Source organism: Suncus etruscus, chromosome 5 (genome assembly GCF_024139225.1).
Source record: "Suncus etruscus isolate mSunEtr1 chromosome 5, mSunEtr1.pri.cur, whole genome shotgun sequence".
Lineage (NCBI taxonomy): Eukaryota > Metazoa > Chordata > Mammalia > Eulipotyphla > Soricidae > Suncus > Suncus etruscus.
In genome coordinates, this window is record NC_064852.1 from 51043467 (window position 1) to 51063827 (window position 20361).

Here is a 20361-nt window from a genome sequence, read left to right on the forward strand (position 1 = left end):
AATGGCAGAAAGGGAAATTTAACTAATACAAGATTGTTGCATTTTAGGGTTAGTGGCAGTGTACTGATTTATCACATCTTATGAGAGATCATATAGTCATTGTAATTCTAAGATACCCATTAAATGAATACAAAATATACATTTAATGAAAATACATAACTAAAAGCTAACAGATGAGATAAGATAGAATTACATAAATCTTGATTCTCATAAAAGGAAGGAAAGAGTAAATTTAAAAATGAAAAAGCATTCAAAATACGAAAAAATGAGTGGATAATGTCATACTTAGATGCAATTATCTAAACATTACACTAAAGATAAATGGACTAAATACTACAATAAAAGAAAAACTTCATATTATATTAAACAAAAGAAGGCCACATTGTATACTTAGTGCATTTATACCAAGTATAAGATATACACTTTCATTATAAACACAGATAAACTGAAAGTAAGAGTATGAGAAAATGTACAACATGTAATTATCATCTTAGAAAATCTGGTGGGTGATTTAACAAAATAACATAAGCCTTCTGCAATTGTATTAATGACTTCATTGAAGATAATAATTTTCACAAAAGTGCTTCTCCCTCCCTTCCTCCATTCCATCCTTCCTTCCTTCTTCCTTCTTTCCTCCCTCCCTCCCTCTCTCCCTTTTTTCATTCCTCCCTCCCTCCCTCTCTCTCCCTTTATTCCATCCTTTCTCCCTCCCCCTCTCCCTTTTCCTTCCTTCCTCTTTCTTTCTTCTTTCTTTCTTTCTTTCTTTCTTTCTTTCTTTCTTTCTTTCTTTCTTTCTTTCTTTCTTTCTTTCTTTCTTTCTTTCTTTCTTTCTTTTCTTTTTTTTCTTCTTTCTTTTTTCTTTCTTTCTTTTTCTTTCTTTCTATCTTTCCTTTCTTTCTTTTTTTCTTTCATTTTCTTTCTTTCTTCTTTTCTTTCTTTTCTTTCTTTCTTTCTTTTTCTTTCTTTTTTTCTCTTCTTTCTTTCTTTCTTTCTTTTCTTCTTTCTTTCTTTCTTCTTTCTTTTCTTTTTCTTTCTTTCTTTCTTTCTTTCTTTCCTTTCTTTTCTTTTTCTTTCTTTCTTTTCTCCTTTTCTTTCTCTCTTTCCTTTCTTCCTTCCTTCCTTCCTTCCTTCCTTCCTTCCTTCCTTCCTTCCTTCCTTCCTTCCCTTCCTTTCTTTCTTCTTCTTTCCTTTCTTTCTTTCTTTCTTTCTTTCTTCTTTCTTTCTTTCTTTCTTTCTTTCTTCTTTCCTTTCTTTCTTTTCTTTCCTTTTCTTCTTTCTTTCCTTCCTTCCTCTCCTTCCTTCCTTCCCTTCCTTCCTTCCTTTCTTTCTTTCTTTCTTTTTTCTTTCTTTCTTTCTTATTTCTTTTCTTTTTCTTTCTTTCTTTTTCTTTTTCTTTCTTTCTTTCTTTCTTTCTTTTCTTTCTTCTTCTTTCTTTCATTCTTTCTTTTCTTTCTTTCTTCTTTTTTCTTTCTTTCTTTCTTTCTTTCTTTCTTTCTTTCTTTCTTTCTTTCTTTCTTTCTTTCTTTCTTTCTTTCTTTCTTTCTTTCTTTCTTTCTTTCTTTCTTTCTTTCTTTCTTTTTCTTTCTTTTTCTTCTTCCTTTCTTTCTCTTCTTTCATTCTTTTTTCTTCCTTCATTCCTTCCTTTTCCCTTTCTTCCTTTATTCTTTTCCTTTCTTTCTTTTCTTCTTTCTTTTTTTCTCTCTTTCTTCTTTCTCTTTCTTTCTTTTTTGTTCTTTCTTTTTCTTCTTTCTTTCCTTTATTTTATTTTTCAATAACTTTGCTTTCATTTACTCAGAAACAAATGCATAATGATCACGTATGTCAAATATGTGACACATTAAAAAAATAGCTTGTAGGTAAACTTCAAAATAAAAGTATTAGAAGATGACACTTTTTATAAGCTTAAATGCTCTCTAGTCCAGAATGAATATATACCTATTTAGTATAAATATAATATAGTGTATAATATACAATATCTAATGAAGTTCAAAAAATAGATAAACCCATATAGTTGCTCAGTGTGTTAATAAACCTCTGTAAATAATATTAGTGTAAGTACACAAAGAATAAAAAAAAAACCCACTGACTTCATCTAATTGACATGTTAAAATATTGTACTCTAGCACCTAGAGTACACACCTATTTCAAGTGTATCTAAAATGTATTAAAATAAATCTAGACCGAAAAAGGCACTATTCTAGTACACCTACTACAGCAATGTCAAATCTTTTTAAAGTTTTCGGGACCAGAGTGATGGCGGAGTGGTAGGGTGTTTGCCTTGACGCCATTGACCTAGGATGGACTGCACTTTGATTTTCGGGCATTCCATGTGGTACCCTAAGCCAGGAGTGATTCTTAAGAGCAAAGTCAGGAGTAACTCCTGAGCGTCAGCAGATGTGGCCCAAAAACAAACAAGAGAAATTTAAAGTTTTCTATCATGTATAAGGTATTTTCTGATACATTTGGAATTAAGAAGTAAGCAACACAATGGTAATTAGAGCAGTATGAAATGCTTAAAATTAATATCGCAATAATTTGTGGAGAATAAATGAAAAAATGAACACTTTAACCTTATAATAATTAATATATGATGTTAAAAATCTGTTAAATACTGCTTAAGAATCAAAAGTAAAGAGTATTTTCCTTGAACACAACTAGCTAATAAGCCCTTTGTATTGAAAGTGTGGGACAAAGAACACAGAAACAAAAATATGTATAAATCATAAAGTATATAAGAATAAAGTATAATATAGTCAATATAAATGTCATATTATAATGCTGTACCATAATAATAGATAATGTTATAAGTGTGTGTTACTTTAGTAAATACTAAAAATATAATAATTATTAAAAAAAAAAAAACCACCACCGGGAGAGTAAAGGTTCCTGAGCAAAGTCTAGAGTTGATCCCATGACAGTATGCTCCAAGGACGGAGAAACCCCATATCTCTTAGGCCAAGTGAATTCCTTTTCGAACGACCCCAATATTTACTGTGCCAGGGCAGGAGGGAAAAAACAAAAATACAAAAAGCACAAAACCTTGGTTATTATATATATATATTTTACCTCCATTTATTATTGTTATTATTATTTTTATTTACCTATCTATTTTGGTCGATTTCTCTGTTTGGGTGTGAGTATTGAAATTGTCCCCAATTATACTTATATTTTCTCTTCCTTTCTTTTCTTTCGTTATGTGCTATGCCATGTTTCTCATTTCAAGACCATGGCGTGTTTTTTGTTTGTTTGTTTTTGTTTGTTTTTTGTTTGTTTTGCTTTTTTTGTTTGTTTGTCTGTTTTTTTGTGGTGCTTATCAATATAGCTCAAGCCCTCACTGGATATTTGACACTTCTTTTGGTACTGGTGGAGTGTTTCACATTCTTTTTCTCCATCTCTCAAATCGATGATGAGAGCCTCTAGAAGGATTCCGCCCAGTTTCGGCGTATTAGACCCTTACCCCAGTTTATTACTTTTCTCTTTTTCAAACAAAACCACGCAACTTGATCTAGCTAGTCCTGCCTCCAGTTAGAGGGGGAACTAAGGGAGGCATCAAGACCAAACAGGTGCAAGACTACTAAGTAGTGGGTTAGATACAGAGGGAACCACATATTCTAGCCGCCCTGGGGTGAGGGAAGAGGAAATGGGAGGTAGGACAGAAACGGAGGTGTAGGGAGGACAATTTGGTGATGGGAATCCCCCCTGATTTTATGTAAATATGTACCTAAAATATTATTGTCAACACTATGTAAACCACTATGATCAAAATAAAAATTAAAAAAAAAAGATAACTTGGCACTGAAAGAATCACTAGTCATAAACAATCATCTCAAAGAATGAGAAAAATATTGAAACAAAGAAAAGAGAATGGAAAACAATTAAGTGAATAGATGTTAATAACATTTAAAATTGTTAAAACTAAAAATAAATTATTTTTTGTGGGAAGGAAATTGGGCCACACCCAATGAAGTTCAGTGTTTACTCCTGACTCAGTGCTCAGGAATTACTCCTGAAAGACTTCAGGAACCATATGAGATGCTGGTATCAAATCTGGGTCAGCCTTAGCAAGGCAAACACACTATCTGCTTTATCTCTTGCTCTGTCCTCCAAAAACAAATTCTTTAAAATATTAATAAAATCAATGAGCTCTAAACATGGCAAAGAAAATGAAATTATAGCTGACTGAAAGAGGAACTATAACCATTTAGAGGTCAAAAATAAGCTGGCATTCTGAAATCTTTATGACAATAAATGGAATAACTTAGATGAAATAAACATACTTTTTAAGACTGTCATAAGAGTAAAATGAAAAAAGAAATGCTGCTAATTGAACCAAAATATAATATCTTTCTACAAAAAATATTTTCTATTATATTTGCATTACTGCTGAATTCTTTTTGTTAAAAACAAGTTTTATTTGGAGGTACTGAGGAAGGGAAGAAAGAAGATAGAAAGAGTAATGAGTGATACACTCAGGACAAAATTCAAGCTTTTGCAAAGGTAGAGATAGCTCTGGTATACAACCCAGTATGAAGGTAGCAAAGTATTCATCTTAAGAGGGGAGAGAAGGGCTCCATGAATGCGAGCAACAGAGGTGCCCTTCTGACTTCTTATAAAAGCATTATACAAAAGGTCAGAGATATAGTACAGCAGGTTTGCCTAGGCAGAATCCTTGAATCGATTACATATGGTCACCTGAGTCCTTCAGGTGTGATTCTTGAGTGCAGGGCCAGGAGTAATCTCTAAGCACCTGAACACCAACCTTGTGCTAAAACAAAACAAAACAAACAGAAAAAAAACACTATGCAAAACTGGACAGATAAGATTCAGCAATATATTAAAAAATGATAACACATTGTAACCAAGTGAGATTTGTCCTAGAAATATAAAATTGCTTAATATTCAAAAATAAAGCAATGTAATTCACTATATTAACCTAGTGACTAGAAGCAGAGATTTTGCAGGATGGGTATGTCACTCAATAGTTGAAAAAAATTCATCACAAGTATGAGAACATGGGCCCCAACCTTGGATATTCAAAATAAATAAATAAATATGATTTTTAAAATTGCAATAAAAGATTTTTAATTAAATGAAACTCCTAAAAGATTTAAAAATATTATAAAGTTATGCTTAATGATGAAATAGTAAATTAAAACTTTCTGAAATTATGCAGAAAAAATCTTATTATGTCACTAGCAATTATATCTTAATGGTCCTAGTTATTGAAATAACTGAAAAGTGAAAGGCAATGCTAATTGGTAAAAAGAAAGTAAAACTCCCTGAAATGTAGATGAAAACATTGAGGATTATAAAAGAAATTTTTTTCTCAAATTGCATCATTGATCTAATGTAATCTCAATGAAATCCCATTTTAAAAAAATAAATGAGGTGTCTTACATATACATTTTTAATCAAATATTGTGGTAAATTTATTTAATAACCTTTTTATAGCATGTACAGTCTGAAATCTTGACATCCTCACCACTTCTCTTTGGTGATAAATTTAAAAAAATGTATATGGGCCAGAGCAATAGCAAAAGCAGGTAGGGCATTTGCTTGCATGTGGTCGACCTGGGTTTCATCCTCAGCATCCCATATAGTCTCTGAATCTGCCAGTAATAACTTTTGAACATTGAGCTACGAGTAACCCCTGAGTGCCACCAGATGTGGCCTAAAACCAAAAATAAAAATAAAAAAAAAGAATTGGACAATTTTCAGTTAATGTAACTGTTCAATGTCATAGACCCTCTGAGGTAAATATTTCTTAACTTGGAATATTTTAAATTAGAAATTAGCTTTATCTGGACATAGTGAAAATCGAATTTATAATTTTTAAGATCTTGTGAGAAACTTTACATGTTTTATCAATCCATCAAGAATATATAGAAAAGTTAATCTTGTTGGCAAAATTTCCCTATATATTAAGTCAATCTAAAAATTGCTGCTGAAAACTTGATTCCTGAAGAAGAAAAAATGATGAGAAAATGTTTCTGAATATATTAATTTTATTCCTTTATTCTATAGTTGGAACTATGCTATCATTTCTTCAAAATAAACTAAAATATAAATTAAGTGCCTATTTTGGGGGAGGGATACATCTTGGCACTCAAATATTACTCCTAGTTCCGCACTCAGGAATTACTCTTGGTGTACTTAGGGACCATATGGAATACCAGGGATAAATCCCCATTGGCTGCATATAGCACCCTACCTATTGTACTAATACTCTGCCACTTTGATGACTATTTTTATTTCAAATTTTAGAAAAGTATGATTTTACCTTTAAATGAAATTGACATATTTTATCATATGAAGATGAGAGGAATATTAGGTGGAGTATTTGCATTACTTCAAATAAAGATTATACATTTAAAATTGGGTACATACTAAATAATGACATTAATGTCAAAGAAAAATCATGTGTAATTCTAAAATTAGTTAAATTTCAACTTGAGTGAAAAAAAAAACAGAACAGAAAGAAAAAGGTAATGTAACTCAAATGTCATTCAAATGTAACTCTATAAGATGTATGGATGGTGGGTGCTAGTGTAAAAAGTACTTAATGCATATATACCCAGTTTTAACCAACCTCAGGAGATTTTCTTTTTGATGTTACTGAAGAAAACAATATATTGAACAGCTACATAATTTATATAAGTTTCAAGATAATAAGATAAATTGTATGAGAAAGAGATTAAAACAATCAAAAAGTGGTATTGTGTTATGTAAAGATGTCTTCTGCAAGTGCAGTATTTTTCATCTCTAGAATGATTATAATTTATTAATATTTTAACTTATGTAATTTCTTTTCAGATTCATTCTTCACTACCAATACCCCAGTGCATTCTTTTTTTAAAAATATACCCTTTTATCTTTTTATTCCTTTTAGAGTTGTTTCTATCAGAATTCAAAAGCCTACATTTTTGCCAAAGAAAAATAATAAAAGACTATGGTAACTATATTTTTAATCTTTCTCATTAACTCTGTGAGATATAATGAAACATTAATAATTTTATTTACATGCTCTTGTCCTTCGTGTAGCAATTGCCTCTGATGTAAGAAATTCGAGGTCTGTCCCTAAAGTGTAAACCAAGGTCCCTGGACATCAGAGAGAATTTTATCAAAATTTCTACTTCCTTTCAAAGTCTACATAGAACTATATAATTCAGTTTAGGCTTGAAGAAATGCAAAAGTCAGATTCACTATATATAGATGCAACATATTTTCTTGATAATGTTTTTTTTGATAACTCAGAAAGAAAAACTGATATAGTTTTGGGGACATAAAATATACAGATCAATATAATGAACATGTTCTTTTTGTAGGCAAGTAAAGATAGTGTTTGGTGTGGAGCGATTATTTACATACCAAAGAAAACAGAATTAGTGCACATTTAATTGAGCTGCTTGCTTCTGTTCATGTGAGCAGTGTTATTTCTCATGTGCTATATAATAGTTGAAGGTTAATTAGCAGTATGACTTCATAGTGATACTGCCAGTCTCTTTCAGACAGTTCTGTCAGATTACAAATCGGAATGTTACCAGCACAAGATAGGCCATTCAGTGTTTCTTGTTTATGAGTCTAGGGTTTAAAAGATGGTGTATTTGAGGAACATAGTTAATGTATTGTCACTAGTTGAAACCATAGGATTAGAAGTTGGTAGCTTTGGATTGGACTTCCAGCTCCATATTGTACATATTCTGAACTATCTCTCCACCCCTTCCCTTGAAAAATGCTTGTGTGTGTGTGTGTGTGTGTGTGTGTGTGTGTGTGTGTGTGTGTGATCCTCTGTTCCCAAATGGACCTATTTTTATTTCTCATGGTTGACATTATACTATTATCATTTCAGAAGTACCGAATAAATATCATTATGACTAACCTTGTGTCAAAAAAAAGAATTAAACCCACAGGTTTATAGGGAGATGATGCACACTTTTACTACTAGTGAGAACATAATTTTTCTTGACTTTTATTACATGAATTAACTATACTTTATATTATGTCCTCTCTTGTGTTCTTCCCAGAGAGTTGAACAGATCTATTTCCATCAGTGATTTCCCTTGAAAATTTTCTATTTTTCTGAGTCTTGATAAGACAGAATCATGCAAGCCCATCTGGTACTACATCTGCTTGTCCTCATCTGTGTTTCCCTAAAGTGAGAATAATCTTGCTCTCTATAGTATCTTCTACAACCTGTGATGTAGATATGGGAATAAAATATGATCTTATATTCTGTTATTTAGTGGCTTTTTATAATTTTGAGTTGTAGATAATATTTCCTATAGGATGGAGGTAGGTAAGCAAATGCTTATCTATTCTGACCATATGTCTAAATCAGTCAACCTCCAGAGCAAAGAAAACTTTCTTCCTTCTCTTTCCCAACACCTTCCTTATTGGTGTTATTTATGGTATGGCATTATATTGGTTATGATTTTACTTTGATTTATGTTATTAACTAACCAGTAGAAGTTTCTTTGCCCAGAGTTTTTGCTCACATAAATGTGAGCTTTTATGATCTCCATATTGTTTTTAATCAGCTCAAAAAAACCCTCATTCTTGATCCTGACTTTTTTTGTGTGTGTATATGTGTGCATTGAGAATAGACACATTGGATTTATCCTCCCCACGTTGGATTTTTTATTTGAAACTTACAAACATATATAAAACGAATTTTGAAATAATGAAACGAAGATATATGTAATTAAAAAATCTTTATACTGGGGCCAGAGAGATAGCATGGAGAAGGACATTTGCCTTGCATGCAGAAGGATGGTGCTTTGAATCCCAGCATCACATATGGTCCCCTGAGCCTGCCAGGAGTGATTTCTGAGAATAGAGCCAGAAGTAACCCCTGAGCACTGCCGGATGTGACCCAAAACCAAAAAAAATTCCTTATACTCATCTATTGATCTCCAAACATATATTTAATTATTATAATCAGAATGGATGAGTTAGAATTTTATTCTACTCTTCAAGTATTATTTTCTAATAGTTTATTCAAAACAGAATTATAAGACATACAACATTTTTGGGTTGTCGAGCGCCCTCTTGTAAGGGCTGGGTGAAAACAACATACTTTTTCTCTATTTGGGGGGGTACACCCGGTGACACACAGGGTTACTCCTGGCTATGTGCTCAGAAATGGCTAGGGGACCATATGGGACGCAGAAAATTGAACCCAGGTCCGTCCTGGTTCAGCTGTGTGCAAAGCAAATGCCCTACCTCTCTGCTATTGCTCTGGCCCCCATTTTCTCTATTTTATCTCAATAGTTATTTTTTTCTATTTTCATTGCATAGTTTGAAATTCCACCTTTTTACAACTTTCAAATTACAGTCTTCCAATGTGTCTTCTGGTTACTTTTTGGTGCAATATTTTGATGATTAAAGAGTCAGAAAAGGTACAACATGTCTGATTTAAAGTTATATCATGTTTTCACTATTACAATATTTAGCATTCATGTTGTAAATTAGAAGCTACTTCACAAAAATCTGAAACAGTCCATGTTGCTCTATTCCATTCCTAAATGAGTTTAGTATTTCTAGTTGCCTAGTGTTAATTAGTCTCATATAATTTATAGGAACAAAAACTTAAGATAGATTGCCATAGCACCACTCCCTTAATTTATGACAATTATAAATTAATGGCTAGATAATTTAAAGCAATATTTGATATAGATATACCAATTTTGTAGTAGTTAACATTTATTGAGCATATTTATAACCCAAGAAGCAGGACCATGGCATTTATTATCTATTTTTTCTTTTACAGAAACCTGATGTAAAGATGCTCTTTTAGTAATTTCATAAATGAACAAATTGATCCACAAATAAGTGATTTTGCCTGTGACATTATACAGGTAAAGCTTCAAGTGTTGGAAGTGTTACACCACATACTAGACTCAGTCACTGTGTTATGGCTGCATTGAATCGTCTGAAACTAATTTCTATAGTGTTTATTTAATTATCCATTTACATTCTAAGAAATTACTCAGCCTAGCTGTGTCTCAGATACTTCATTTGTTCCAATAGAGAATTGGTCAAAGCAATCATTTTTTTTCAATTTAGGTTCATAATTAAATGAGGGGGTAATGAACTAGAACCCTGAAAAATTGTACTAGTTTTTTTTTTTTTTTAGAAAATTTCCAAAGCACTAAGTAATTGATATAATACTGGAATACTGCTAGAGTATTTTAATTTTTATTAATTTATTAAGATAAAATTAGTTTAAAATGTAAATGCCTATGTTTTTTAGGATTAAATACCACATAAAATAACATAAATAAATGCCATAAATAGTTACCATACTAAAATATTACCAAATATTTGTCATTAGCACTTTACCACAATTTATTGACCAGTGAGCCCCTAGGATAGTCCAAGTAATTGAAATAAAAATCATAATTGTTAAATGTTGGACCAAGGCATGAGGCATGAGGTATGGGAGTCAATAGAATGATGAGGGCTCACATGGAAAAACAAAGTATCCATAGGAACATGAAAAGCAAAAGACTTAGAAATACTTTATTAAATTCTCCCTTCCACATACCTTATTTTATTCCTAGGCTTAGATTTTTTTAAATTAATATCTTAAGCAGCATGATTATAAGTATGTTTATAGTTGGGTTTCAGTTATTAAAATGAACACCCCCTTCCTCAGTGCAACATTTTTATCACCAATGACTCCATTTCCCTCATCCCTCCACCTTGCCTCTCTTTAAGACAGGCATTTTATTTCTCTCACTCACTACCATTGTCATGATAGTTATCTATTGTTATTTATCTAACTGCACTCATCACTCGTGTGTGTGTGTGTGTATGTGTGTGTGTGTGTAAGCTTCATATTATGGGCGGGTCCTTCCAGAGATTGTCTCTATTGTCTCTGGGTATTATTATAATAATGTATTTTATTTTTCTTATATCCCACATATGAGTGAGACTATTCTGTGTCTCTCTCCCTCTGCTTATTTAACTTAGCATAATAGTTTTCATGTCCATCCATCTATAGAAAAATTTATGACTTCATTTTCCCTGAAATTTGCATGGTATTCCGTTTTATATATATACCACAACTTCTTTAACTACTCATTTGTTGTTGAGCATCTGGATTGTTTCCAGATTTTGGCTATTGTAAATAGCGCTGCAATGAATATAGGTGAGAGAAAGACATTTTTGTTGTGTTTTTGTGTTCCTACAGTATATCCCTAGGAGTAATATAGCTGGATGATATGGGAGCTCAATTTCCTGGTTTTTGAGGAATATTCATATTGTATTCCATAAAGGATAGACGAGTAGGCATTCACACCAGCAGTGAATGAGAATTCCTTTCTCCCCACATCCCTGCCAGCACCAACAGTTATTGTTTTGATTATGTGTGCCAGTCTCTGTGGTGTGAGATGGTACCTCTTGTTGTTTTGTTTTGCATCTCCCATATGATTAGTGATGTGGAGCATTTATTCATGTGTCTTTTGGAAATATGTATTCTTTAAGGAATTTATTCATTTACCCCCCCCCCAATTTTTGATGAGGTTATATATTAAGTTCTTTCAGTATTCTGAATATATCTTAGATATTAGCCCCTTCTGTGGTATGTTTTGGGTGAAAAGTTTCTCCTATTTTGTGGATGGCCCTTGTATCCTAGTCACTATTTCCTTTAAGGTGCAGAGCTTCTCAGGTTAATATAGTCCGTCTGTTTATCTTTCACTTTTGGGGGGGAGCAAACTTGGCAGTGCTCAGGAATTACTCCAGGCTCTGTGCTCAGAAATCACTCCTGGCAGATCAAGGGACAATATGGGATGTCAGTGATTGAATCTGGGTCTGGTCCATGTTATCTGCATGCAAGACAAATGCCCTAAGCTGTGCTACCACTTCAGCCTCAGCTTTCACTTGTTTGGACAGTGCAGTTTCTTCTTTGAAGATGCCTTTGATCTCAATGTCATGGAATGTTTTACCTACTTATTCTTCTGTATACTTTATGGTTCTGGGTCTTATATCAAAGTCTTTAATCCATTTGGATTTGACTTTTGTGGATGGTGTTAGATGGAGGTCCAAATTTGCTATTTTGCATGGAGCTGACCAGTTGTCCCAGCACCACTTGTTGAAGAGGTTTTCCTTGATCCATTTTGTATTTCTTGCCCCTTTATCAATAATTAAATGATTGTATGTCTGTAAAAACTTTCTCTGAATACTCAAGTCTAGTCTACTATATGAGGGACTGTCTTTATAATAATACCATATAGTTTTAATGACTATTGCTTTGTATTACAGTTTAAAATTTAGGAAAGTGATGCCTCCCATCTTCTTCTTCCTAAGAGTTGCTTCAGCTATTTGTAGGAGTTTATTGTTCCAAATAAATTTCAGTAGTGTTTGATTCATTTCTTTGAAGAATGTCATTGGTATTCTTAGGAGAATTGCATTAAATCTGTACAAAGCTTTGGGAATCATTGCCATTTTAATAATATTAACCCTCCCAACTCATGAATAGGATATGATTATCCATTTCCTTTTGTCCTCTTTTATTTCTTGAAGCAGGGTTTTGTAGTTTTCTTTGTATATGTCCTTTACCTCTTTAGTTAAGTTGACTTCAAGGTATTACAGTTATTAGTCATTAGTAAATAGGATTGTTATTTTAATGTCCAGTTCTTCACTATCATTATTTGTGTATAAGAAAGCCATTGAATTTTGTATGTTAATTTTGTATTCTTCAATTTTGCTATGAATCTTTTGTTTCTAGAAGCTTTTGGTAGAGTCTTTAGGGTTTTCTAAATATAGTTTGTCATCTGTAAACAGTGTTAGCTTGATTTCTTTCTTTCCTATCTGGTTTCCCTTGATATCTTTTTCTTGCCTAATTGCTATGACAAGTACTTCCAGTACTATGTTAAATAAGAGTGATGAGAGGGGCAGCCTTGTCTTGTACTAGATTTTAGAGGAAAGGCTTTTAGTTTATTCCCCATTGAGGATAACATTTGCCAATGGCTTATGGTAGATGGCTGTGACTATATTGAGAAAAGTTCCTTCCACTCCCATCCTGTTAAAAGGATATTTTTTTTTTAGGTTTTGGGGTCATACATGGCAGCACTCAGGAGTTACTCCTGGTTCTGCACATATAAATTGCTCCTGGAAGACTTGCTGAACCATATGGGATGCTATGGATTGAATCCAGGTATGTCCTAGGTCATCTGCGAGGAAGGCAAAATGCCCTACTGCTGTGCTATAGCTCAAGTCCCTTGTTGAGTGTTTTTATAATGAATGGTGTTGGACCTTATTTAATGCATTATCGGCATTTAATGATATGGTCATATGGATTTAATTTTTTCTTTTGTTGATATGGTGTACTATGCTGATTGGTTTACATATGTTAAACAATCTTTGGATTTCTGGGATGAAACCTGCTTGGTCATGATGCATGACCTTCTTGATGAGGCATTGGATCTTATTTGCTAGGATTTTCTTGAGGATATTTGTATCTGTTTTCATCAGGGATATTGGTCTGTAGTTTTCTTTTTTGGCAGCATCTCTGTCTTGTTTTAGTATGATTGTGATGTTATCATTATATTTAGGAGTGATTCTGTTTTTTCAGTTTCCTGAAAGAGCCTGAAAAGGATTGGTAGTAGATCCTCTTGAAAGAATTCATTAGCAAATCCATCTGGTCTGAACTTTTTTTTTTTTTTTGGAAGAATTTTCTTTACAATTTTAATTTCCTCAATAGTGATGAGACTGTTTATATTAGCTAGATCATCCTTGGTTCCACTGTGGAAAATAATAAGAGTTCAAGAATCAATTCATTTCTTCCAGGTTCTCATGTTTTGTGGCATAGAGTTTCTCAAAATAGTCTCTGACTACCTTTTGAATATCTGTAGTAATTCGGTTTATTAAGTCTCTCTCCTTTTTGTGACTTTTGCCTGTGCTTTCTCAATTTTGTTTATTTTTTCAAAGAACCAACTTCTGTTTTTCTTGAAGATTGATTTTGGTTTTCCATTTCATTGATTTCTGCTCTAAGTTTTGTTATTTCTTCTGCCTAACTATTTCCGGTTCCTTTTATTGATCATTTCTAATTTTATCTGCTGTATCATTAAGTTATTTATGTATGCCCCTTCATTCTGATATGTGCTTGCAAAGCTATTTTGAAGTCTTTTACTTTTATTGTGTTGTTATTGATATCTTCTTTCAGTTTTGTGAACAATTATATTAAGTATTTGCTGATCACTCATTGGTTGTGTATATGCTTAGGAGTGTGATTTCTTCCTGTTTTACATATCTTGATTACGAAGAAATATTTATCATTGTCCCTTATAACTTTTCTAAGTCTTAAGTTTGTGTCAACTGATATTAATGTAGCCACTCCAGCTTTTATAAGAGAATTATTTGCTTGGATAATTGTCCTCCAACTTTTGATTTTTAGCCTATGTTTGTTCTGTATATTCAGATATGTTTCTTGTAGGCAGCAGAATGTTAGGTTCAAATTTTTGATCCATTTGCCACTCTGTATCTATTAACTGGTGCATTTAATGCAGTGACATTGAGAGAGATAATTGTCATGGGATGTAGTGTCATCTTTGTGTAGAAGTGTGGTGTGTCTGTTGATCTGTCTTATTTTAAAGTAGACCTCTCAGGTTTTCTTTTAAGGCTGGTTTTGAGTCTAAAGTTTCTGAGCTGTTGTTTATCTATGAAGCTATGTATACTTCCATCAACCTGAAAGTGAGTCTGGTTGGGTGCAGTATTCTAGGCAAAGCATTCATATTATTGAGATTTGCCACTATATCCCACCACTGCCTTCAGACCTTGAGGGTCTTGTGTGACAGGTCTGCTATAAATCTTATGGATTTTCCTTTGAATGTAATTTCTCTTTTTTGATCTTGCTGCTTTCAGTAATCTATCTCTATCTGTGGGATTTGTCACTGTGACTAGGATGTGTCTTGGGTGCTTTTTTAAGATAATTTTTAGCTAGTATTCTTTGGGCATGCAGAGTTTGATTGTATGCATTATTTAGCTCTGCACTCTTCTCTGCAATGATTTCCTTGACTGTTGATTCTTCTGGGCATTTTCTTCCTGGGTCTCTGGGACTCTAATAATTCTTACATTGTTTCTGTTGAGTTTATCAAAGACTTCTATTTTTATCTGTTTACATTCTTTGAAGTTTTTTTTCATTGTCTGATCATTTGTTTTAAGGATCTTTTCCATTTTCTTATGTTGTATGGAGTTGTTATGCATCTCATATTCTAGCTCACTGATTCAGTCCTCAGCTGCTGTTACTCTGTTGGAGGGGCTTTCCAGTGATTTTTTTTTTCATTTTGCCTATTAGCCTTTTTAGTCCTCCTATTTCAATTTGGAGTTCTATGATTTCTATTTTCTTATCCTCTTGATTCTTATTTGTGTTACATTCTCATGATCTACACTTTCTTTGAGTTCTCTAAAAATCCTTAATATTTCTTCTCTAAACTTCTTGAGTGGCTATATAGGTGATTAGCACTTTTTGGGTCATCAGAGATGCCATCTTCATTCTCTATGCATGGCGTTGGTTTGTGTTATTTCCCATTGTTCCGTCTGTAGTGTGATTTTTTTTGTGTGTGTGTTGTGCTAGGGCTGATTTCTAGGAGATGTGCGTGGCCATGCAGCAAAGCAAAGTGGCCAGACTCCTCTGCATCCACCCTACTTTGAGGGTGTCAGTTCACCTAGATCATATATGGCTTCCACAGTTACTTCTGGGTAGGTTCAGGAGACAGCGGTTTGGAAGGTGGTCAGCTGCAATCCTCACCTCCCTTTAGTAAGTAACTTTAATGTTTAAGAACTTGGGAGAGCAATGCTGTCCTTGTGTAATTAGTGTAGGAGAGTTTTTATATTAGTAATATGTCCATGGAAATAGAATAAGGTGAGGTTGAAGAAATGCTTGGCATTGACTTCTTTTATTTGCAGTAATTAAAATAAAAATAATTATTTCTAGGGAAACTTAGTAAATAAAAAATTATAATCACGTTTGTTCACAACTACATTTTTATTTAGAAATGACAGCAGTATTCTATATTATTATGAAAACTTATTCTTAGGTAAACTTTCTTTTCATTGTCCTACATTGAGATTTAGAAAAGGTATTAAACATAAAATTTGGATTACTTTTCCACACAAAACAAGTTCTCAAAGAGAATTTGATGTGACACTTGGTTAGTCAAAGATTGAGGTTTATTTCTGTTATGAGTAATCCAAGCGTTGATATAGATTTGTTGTGTTTGTGGGAAAATAGAAATAGAATTTTTTCCTATTTGAGCATTTTGATTCTGTTCTCCTTTCTATCCTACTAAACTCTGATTCTGGATTCACTGCCTGCCTGAAACAGTTGACAGAATTTCTTCTGTCACTTTCTTGGTCAACCATTTGTAGTTTTGAACACGTCATCTAGGTTTTCATGTCTCTTCTAATTTTATAGCCCTCAAAATAAATTAAAAATCAAGTTTTAAGTCAAGGGACATTGTACTCATGAGTAGTAATCCTTCTAATAAATTAAAACATCACTTTTTGAAAAGGTATTCCCTGATTATCTTGCCTTGTCTTCCCTGGTATTTTTCTTATTAGCAGTGATAAATATTTTACATATGTATGTCTGCCTATTCCACAGGCCCTCGACCTGTCAAAAGCAGGGCAGGCAAGATTCTGACAAGATGTTTTTTGTTAAGTCTATATTAATAAACAGGGAGGATATAGAGGCCAGGGGCTTTATGACACATTCCTGACAGTATTCTCTGGCATCTACTGGAATTCTTATATTAATCCATGTTTTGAGTTTTAAGCAATTATTACCCTTTGCTATATGTAGAAGAGAATCTTGGGAACCAAGATATTATATAATTTGCCAAATACTTTTTAAAAAGTTCTATTTATTTATTGTTAAGGAAACATATTTCAGATTAGCCTGACTAAGTTGAATCCAGCAATGGCTTCCTGCTGCCCATAAACTATTAGTGTCATCAAATATACTTCAGAATAAACAAACATGAGTTCTTTATTTTAAAAATAAATATTTTTTGGCTTTTTGGGCCACACCCATTTGATGCTCAGGGGTTACTCTTGGCTAAGCACTCAAAAATTGCTTCTGGCTTGGGGGGACCATATGGGATGCTGGGGGATCAAACCACGGTCCTTCCTTGGCTAGTGCTTGCAAGGCAGACACCTTACCTCTAGCGCCACCTCACTGGCCCCTATTTTAAAAATAAATTGACTTCTAGGAAACTCAGTATACTCTAAGATCTCTTTGGATTTTCTTTTCCCATGATTTAACTATATGCACCATTTTATTTTTAATTATTTTTCTTAAAAGGATTGTATGCCTATTTCAATTTAATTGGGGAAAATTGGACTGGAGTCTAAAGAAAGAATATTATCCAGGCATTCCAGGCTATTTTCTCATGGGGAATTTACCACACAGTTAAAAGATTCTCTATTAAATCTCTGCTTGTTGACGAGAAATAGAAATAAAAGTTGGAGAGTTGATTTTATGAGTGTTGATACTCTTAGTTTCTTGGCAAAGAATGGCCTAAGTCTAAAATATTTACCAAACAAGTTAACCACAGACTTCTGTAATATTAGTTAAAATGTAACTTTTATAGTGGGAATTTTTGTTTTATTTGTTTTTAAGATACTGAGGATCAAAAGTAATCAAATCCAGAAGTCAAGCATAAAATGCATGCATATTATCTTTGAGCCTTTCTAGTAGTTTTTGGTATAAAATGGAGTTGTGTATAAATTTGGTTGACATGAACTGTAACCACTGATGTCAGAAGTTTAGAGACAAGTTACTAAACTCCTGACAGTTTGCTTTTTATTGTTTATGCAGAACCTTATTGGCTGGATTGAACTCAATGACTTTTGCGCAATGCTTTCTGTCACTTGATTTTTCCTCTTTCTGTTTATCCTAAAGCAGGGGTCTCAAACAAAATTTACCTGGGGGCCGCAGAAGGAAAAGTCAGGGTGAGGCAGGGCTGCATAAGAGATTTCAAAAAAAAATTCTCAAATGTCATTATTAACAATTTTAATTATTTCTTCTGAATGTGAATAGAACATTGAGTGAAGATCATGGACAGTTCTTCTGAACATGGCATCTTTTGCCTATTCCTTGCTGCCAGAGACTTGACAGCGGTTCTTCTCACAAATCTGAACCACATTTGGCTTTAGAGAGGAAGCAGTTGAGACCCTCAGTATGGCTTGAAGATAATCTTCATTAAGTCTAGACCTGTACTTTGACTTATTGAAGTTCAATGTGGAGAATAATTTTTCACACATATATGTGCTCCCAAAAAGGCAAATGGTGCGCTTGAACATTCGGGAAAGCTCAGGGAAGCTGGGGGGCAATTCACTCAAAACTTCCCCATGCATGTCTGCTTTTCCACTAATCTTCCTGAACTTGGCTTTGAGATCAGAGTTGCATTGCAGGTCAATGAGCTCCATTTGAAGCACAGGAGGGGCATCTTGCACATCAAAGGTAAAGGGGTCCACAGAAATTTGGAAAGTGGCTTTGTGCTTTTTGAAGTCTGCAAATCTGTGATCAAATTCCTTCTCTAGCTTAAAAATAGCATCAACATATTTCTCACCACTGAATGATATGCCTGCATCCACAAGTTCCTCGCATGCTGGGAAATGGCAAAGGTTTGTCTGAGAGAGCTGGGATTTCCATAATACAAGTTTTGTGGAGAATGCTCTCACTTTACCATAGGCAGCACTGATAAGCTGCTCTGGGTCTCATAACATCTTGTTTAGTACATTCAGCCTATGTGTGATGTCAACAAGAAAAACTAAGTCCATGAGCCATTTGTGATCACTCAACTCAGAAACAGCATTCCCATCCTTCTCCATGAAGGCTTTCACTTCTCTCAACTCAAAAACTCTTTTCAGGACATTTCCCCTGCTGAGCCAACGTACCTCGATGAAATAGAGCACATCTCCATATTCTAACTCCATTTCTTCTAAAAAAGCATGGAACCTCCTGTGCTTTAAGCCCCTGTATCTGATTTGGTTGATGCATTTTACAACAGACATCACATTGTCACATGCAGGCATTTAATGCAAAGGGCCTGCTGATGGATAATGCAGTGAAGAGCAATGGCCTTCTCTACACCCTCCTCTTCAAGTTTTTTTGAACAAGTGCCACCAGTCCATTTTTCTTCCAACAGTCCATTTTTCTTCCCTGTCATTGATGGTGCTCCTTTGGTTATTATTCCAGCAAACCTCTTCCATGGCAAACCTGCATTCTCAATGGCATCACACAGATGCCGAAATATCTCATTATCAGTGGTTTGGCCATACATTGGAATTATTGTGAGCAGATCCTCTGTCAATTCAAAATTGCAATCAACACCAGGGACATAAATTGTGAGCTGCACAGTGTCTGTTATATCTGTGCCCTCGTCAAGAGCAACTGAGTGTGCATCAAAACATTTGGCTTTCTCACACAGTTGATGATAAATGTCACTTGACATGTCAGAAATGCACTCTGCCACAGTGTTGGCAGAAAGGCTGATTTTGCTAAACTGACCTTTCTTTTCCAGACAGATAATACTTGCAGCCTGTAACATGCATTTTTTAAACAAACTCTCCTTCTGTGAATGGTTTCCCTGCCTTAGCAAATATCTCACTAACCATTTAACTAGCTTCAACTGATGCAACATTCTCTTTGGTTGCTTTCTTGAAGAAATCTTGTTGCCTCATTAGACATGCTTTAAGACTGGCAACCCACTTGGCTCTCTCATTTCCTTGATATTTTGAACATTCCTCAGCATGTTTAGTTGAGTAATGGTGTTTCAAGTTGTATTCCTTGTGCACTGCAACTTTCTCTGAGCAAATAAGACATGTGGGGATGCCACTGTGCTCAACAAAGAAATACTGCGTTTCCCACTTTTCCTGAAATTGTCTGTGCTCGTCATCAATCTTTCTCTTCACTGCAGGCTTTGATGAAGTCATGATGAATGTATGACAAAATCTAATTCTGTAATAAACTTCTCTCCCTTAGGCTTCTGATAATGCAAGGAACAGCGGGCAGGAGCAGCGGAAATGACATCTGTGCTAGGCGCAAAGTATTCACAATTATTTGCTTATCAAATATTCACAATAAAAAAGGCATTAGTAAGAAAAAAATTGCAAAAAAATCTCATTAAACATTTGCATACCCCGAACGAAACTGCTCAGGGTATGTGAATGTTTAATGTGATTTTTTTCTTACTAATGCGTTTTTTATTGCAATTATTCAGTAAGTGAATAATCCCGAATACTGCAATATTTGAAGGTCGGCCGTGGGCCACAAAATGTTGTAAGGAGGGCTGCAAACGGCTCATGGGCCACGAGTCTGAGACCCCTGTCCTAAAGAGTTATTACTATAATTTT

General features: G+C 33.9%; 1 non-coding gene across 1 annotated transcript; it reads left to right on the forward strand.

Annotated features, from left to right (window-relative positions):
• The first annotated feature begins 7385 nt into the window (after positions 1–7385).
• LOC126009979 (small nucleolar RNA SNORA19) lies at positions 7386–7514 on the forward strand. The gene has a single exon (XR_007496126.1). It is a non-coding gene; the product is annotated as a small nucleolar RNA SNORA19 (small nucleolar RNA).
• Positions 7515–20361: the final 12847 nt, after the last annotated feature.